The sequence below is a fragment of the Amphiprion ocellaris genome, chromosome 4 (assembly GCF_022539595.1).
Source record: "Amphiprion ocellaris isolate individual 3 ecotype Okinawa chromosome 4, ASM2253959v1, whole genome shotgun sequence".
Classification (NCBI taxonomy): Eukaryota; Metazoa; Chordata; class Actinopteri; family Pomacentridae; genus Amphiprion; species Amphiprion ocellaris.
The window spans coordinates 32,532,304-32,537,866 of record NC_072769.1 but is presented as its reverse complement, the minus strand read 5'-3'; positions in this window follow the sequence as shown (position 1 = coordinate 32,537,866).

The window sequence follows — 5,563 nt, the reverse complement described above, 5'->3', positions numbered from 1 at the left end:
ACTCTCTCTGTAATGAGATCCAGTTCTAATCTCAGACAGACAGACAAACAGACAGACGCGTGGCGATACATCACAATCACACTGTAATACCAGTTAATAGCTTACTAATGAAATGCATGTTGTTCTTTCAGTTTTGCAGCTCCTGGCAGCTCTTTGTTGGACAGATTTTCTTCCTGGTTCATCTCAGAATGTCCAGATGGTGTAACAAGGTGTAACACTGAGAATGAATATTTGAAGTTATGAACATACAAAGGTCTGGGTCAATATCACCAAAAAGTGCCTCTGAGACATCATGATTCCTCCCCCCAAAAGTTACAATTTTCCGCTCAATTTCATGTCCCTTGTATCAAGTTGATCTTAGACTGTTGTAAATACATGTTGGCCAAGTTCCCACGCTTGTTATGAATTTACTGCAAGCAGATAAAGTATGAGCAAATCATAAAATATGTCCACCCTATCAAGGACAAAGTTAGAAGAGAAGAAATAAATGTTTCTAACATAGTGATTATATAATGTACATTGTCAGAACGATCCTTTGTCCCTTGCTCAATAATACATTTTAGTTGGTAAAAAAAAGTCTTTTGAAAATAATGAAGTAACTAAATAGTTTGAGTCTTCAAAGAATGTTTGCTAGTTGCATTGACTTGTCTTATCAAACAGTAAGGAAAATGTGAACATGTTTTACTAACTTGTGACAATAACTTGCTTATTTTCATAGAAGAAAAATGACAGGGTGGACAGTGGCATCACAGGGTGGACAAAAATGTGTTAACTGTTGACATTAGTAGATTTATTAAGAGCTGTCTGAATAAAAGTGGACATTGCAAAACAAAATTAGGAACATTCAGAAGCTTTTGGCATCACCACTAAAATATTTTCAGAACATTGTGAAAAACAGAATCGACAGAGCTTCCTTGTGTCTAACAGCAGAATGCTAATGACTTGTCAATCACAAATGAAGTCATGGCCTTAAACACACACTGCTTCATGTTTAGTTTTACTCAAAACAAGATTAACAATGAGCAAAAACTTGAAGTAATGATCAAGACCATAAATCTCCTGAGGAAAGAAAAGAGACAAGTGAGCTCATTTTCTCATTGTCTTCTGTCTAGACAGACTAGTGGAGTCACTTCCTTCAAGTATAAGGCATTTGCATATTTGTTTGCTTGGGTTTGAATCAATCTTCTACATCACTGTAAATTGGTCTTCCACATAGATGACTACCAAATAGATGGTTACACCTGTTCAGTGTTTGTGGTTCTGGCTTCAGGCGTAGTATCTGCCCATCACAGTACCAGCAAACGCCCTCCTGTGGACCTGGCCAGATGAACTAGTTCACACCATTTGGGTGTGTTGATGTCACTGATTACATCAACTGGTTTCTTAAAGGGAAAATTGCAGTACCTCATGATGGCAGGGTGGACGGCAATTTTAGGGACGTGTACAAAAATGTTAAATACAATTATAAAAACAGAAGAAAAAGTCAAAATGATTTGCTTTATCCAAGAGCTTGGTAAGAATAATAAGAACATTTAAAAAGCATTTAAATTTTGTGTCATTTAATGTCTTATTACACTGTTTGAAGTTATTAGACATAGCAAAAGCAGACAGACCCAACCAAAGAAAATGGTATAAAATTAGCGAAAGACATTTTAAGAAAACTATTCTTGTACTGATTTGTGTGTCAGTGTCTGGACATTTGTAATAACACCTAAACTTCTCATTTTTTGTAACATATTAATGATAACTTAGTGATTCTGATGAGGACACCAAAGGGTATTTTATATTGATATCGACCTGCCTAGTTTTCATAATTTTATGTTCTTAGACACTTAAAGAAAGATGTTGTTTGTATTGTGTTCGGGTGCAGTTCCAGATCAAGCAGGGCTGCTTTTATGTCCCAGCCTAATCCATTCTATCTTTGAACAAGGTACATAAACTTTTCATTACAACTGACAATATCAGTTTAACAACTTTAGGGAAAACTTAAATGTACATCAATTTCAGAATATCTCAGTATTTGTTTGCCTCTATTTTGCTCTACTGACACAAGTTCTAGGCGAGCTAAAGCCTGACATACTGATCTTCTGCACACTTTTCGTTGGACTGATTGTGATTTGGATGCAACTGGTCCATTTTCCATCAAGTGTTTTAGAGCTCCATGCACTGCCCTCGTAGAAACCTTCAGTCTTGCCATGATGTGATGCTAAGAATGCCTTTCTTTGCCAACATTTTCACTAAGTTCTGATGCCATATTTCCAACTCTCACAATGCTATTTAATGAGCAACGTACAGCAGGGGAACAACGGCTCGTAGTGGAGTAAAAAGTAAAATATTTGCCTCTGAACTGCAGTGGAATAGAAGACTCAAAATTATACTTAGGTACAGAGTTGAGTAAATAGAAAGAGTTACATTCCGACATTGGTTTTATATGATTAAATAACATCCTATTCAAAATGCATTTAAATGAATACATTCAAGAGGTGGTGCTGACGAGTTCATCTAACAAGCCTATGTTGGTGTGTCAGATAAAAAAGGTAGGGACCACTGTACTAGTTAATGACAATTTTGGACACAGACAAGGGGACAAACAGCTCTCCTGGCTCTTTCCAAAGTTAATTTAAGCTAAATATTTGCCATCAGTAACATTGCTGGAAGTGGTTTAACAGGAGTGAATGGGAGTCATACCATACGAGAAACATGACATAGGAACATAACATAGGAAAGCTAACATAGGAAGCTTTAAAGAGCTAAAAAAAAAAAAAGTGACACTTGTTCACCTGCAGTGTTTCATTGTATGTATATGTTGATGTGGTTACTATAAGACAACCCTCAACCACAGAATTGACAGACAAATGGCTAAAGACCTGACGCAGCAGCTGGTGGTATTTCAGGTGACTCCTAATCACGCAGCTTATCTAGAACTGTCCACAGACCTGAGTCTTCTCCCCAGTGTATGGGTGCCTGTCCCCTTCCAACATCCAGCTGCTCGGCTCAGTCCAAAAAGATTTTTTTAATTTTATTTTACAATAACTTCCTTCATAATAAATAAGGGATCACAAAAACATTAGTTACTGATTAAGTCATGAGCAAATATAGATTCAAGATTCAAGACCTTTATTCATCACAAACACAATTATACATACTATAATGCGCAGTGAAATGCACTGTGCACCTGTTCCAGAACAAAATAGTAAGAATAAAGCATAAAAACAAATAAAAACACACAATAAAAAAATAAATATATATATGCATATACATACATATATATAAATAGATATAGTAAATATATAGTATAAATAAATAAAGAAATAAATGAATGAAGATATAGTAAAAAATTATACTTTTACCAGTTACACAACAAATACTGCATAATTGGTAAGTTTATTTGCTTTCAGTCGTGCACAGTGTTGCAATTTTTTCTTACATTCACTTTTTAATTGTGATATTTAAATGGTCGTTTACATTATCACCACTGTGCTATTTGTACCCGAGAGCATAGTCTAATGTTGTTGATCCAAGGCGATGAAAGTGCAATCACGCTTTACAGTTATGTATTCTGATTAAAAACTACATCATTTAAAGACACAGTCTCTGATTAAAATGTGCACAAACCAAGAGAAATGTGTCAATGTGACTAATTGGCTGATTTTATACGCATATGAAGGTTTTCTGGTACTGCTGTTAAAAGGTTTCCATCACAATTTTTTGCAAACAGGCCTTTTAGGTGTAAATGCAACTTAAGAAGCACACATTATTGTTATTTGAATTATAATATTATTTGGAAATGTATCTGTCCTTTAGAAAACCTGCTGATTGCGCCTTTAGGGAATTTTTGCACACTTGAGTATATTAATTATAATATTTTACTATTTCACTTCTGACTTATCCTCCAGTCTCTTGTTAAAAAAAGACAAGTTAAAGAGCATGAAATTACAATGAAATGGCTCCAGTAAAATTCTGAATGCATGTACTTGTAGTAAAAGTAAACTTTCTGCCTCCGATTATGCAGCGCTGTAACATCACATATGACCACATGAGGGCGATATCAGAACGCTAATGAAAAATCTTATCTTTAATTTTGGAACATATTCCCTTATGATGTCGCAAAATAAGGTGAGATTTTCTGGTTAGTGACTGGAAGGTGGGAGAAAAGGGATAAATAAGGGAGAGTTTGATAAATTAGGTATACTTTAAAATGTGAAATGGAAAAGCTTCTCTGAAAAACATTGTTTTTTCTCTTACTTTAGAGGAAGGCAAGTGAAATTGAACTAAATCGACAACTTTCTGTTATAGGATAATTAATTATTTTGTTAAAAAAATGATAATTATTACTAAATAATGTCTGTAAATGTCTGTAATACGTCACATTTGGACTAAGTTGGCCACTTTCAGTTCATTTCTATGTGATGTTAAGACTCATTTCATATAGAAACTGGAGACAGTCTTAGTGTTTAGGCTGTTTGTCTGAACTAATTCCAGAAAATAATACCTTCTGATGTTCTGAAAAAAAAATAATTCTGTATTTCTTTTACTGTTTAAAAAAATGGGACACCTTGATACTGTAAGAATGGGACGCAGGTCTGGGTCATTTCAATGGAAAACAATGTTTTTGTGAATCATAAAATAAAGAAATAAATCACCTTTCTAAATCGCATCAAATGAAACTTCTCTTTATAATGCAATCAGCTCAGATAAGCAAGCGTAAAAATGTTTTAACTCACCTATTTAAAAAGAATTATCACACTAATAAAAGCTCCAGCTAGCAGTTATTTTATTTCTTCTTCTAAAATGTACACAATATTTCAAATTGATATTAAATATACTCATATTGCTATGTGAATAAATGAGTATGGATATGTGGTGGCTATGGTTAAAATAGTTTGAAAGCCCTGTCTGAATTTAAAACACAAACAAACAAAAAACAGGGGGTCAAATTAATACTAAATATTTTTTGATGCTTCATATAAAAATTTCAATAGTGTTGTGTTTTTCATTATATGGTGATTTGAAGACATTCAAATGTTAGCATCATTTATCTTCTTTAATTTCAGTTTTTTTTTATATCAAGGTATGCTTAATAAATGTTTTCAGGACATACTGTGTTTGATATGTAATCAACAGTTCTGTGCTTTGTTATTCTTTATTTTTTTCTTTTCTTTCTCAATATTTTGTAGTAAAAGAATAGACTGCATTAAGTTGGAAGATGAGGCAATTTGATTAGTTTACAAATTGTTTGTCTGTGCAAACTTTCATTAAGATCCCATTTGACCAATTCTCACTATATATAGTGCAACAATTTCAGATGTGCAAATAATAATAATCCCATTTTTAAAAAAGAGCTACACAAATGTAACGCCAATGAAATGGGGTTCTGGCCTTGTGTTTTTGTTATTAGGTGATGATTTTCTACTATTAAATGATGTTTTTCTGTTATTAGACAGTGATTTAATCCTCACAGAATCCCAATAAATGCTGCCACACTTGATTTTAGTTTATCTATGACAGTTATTGTAATCTTCCCACTACTAACCTGCTTTTTTATTCTCCTGTCTGATCTGAT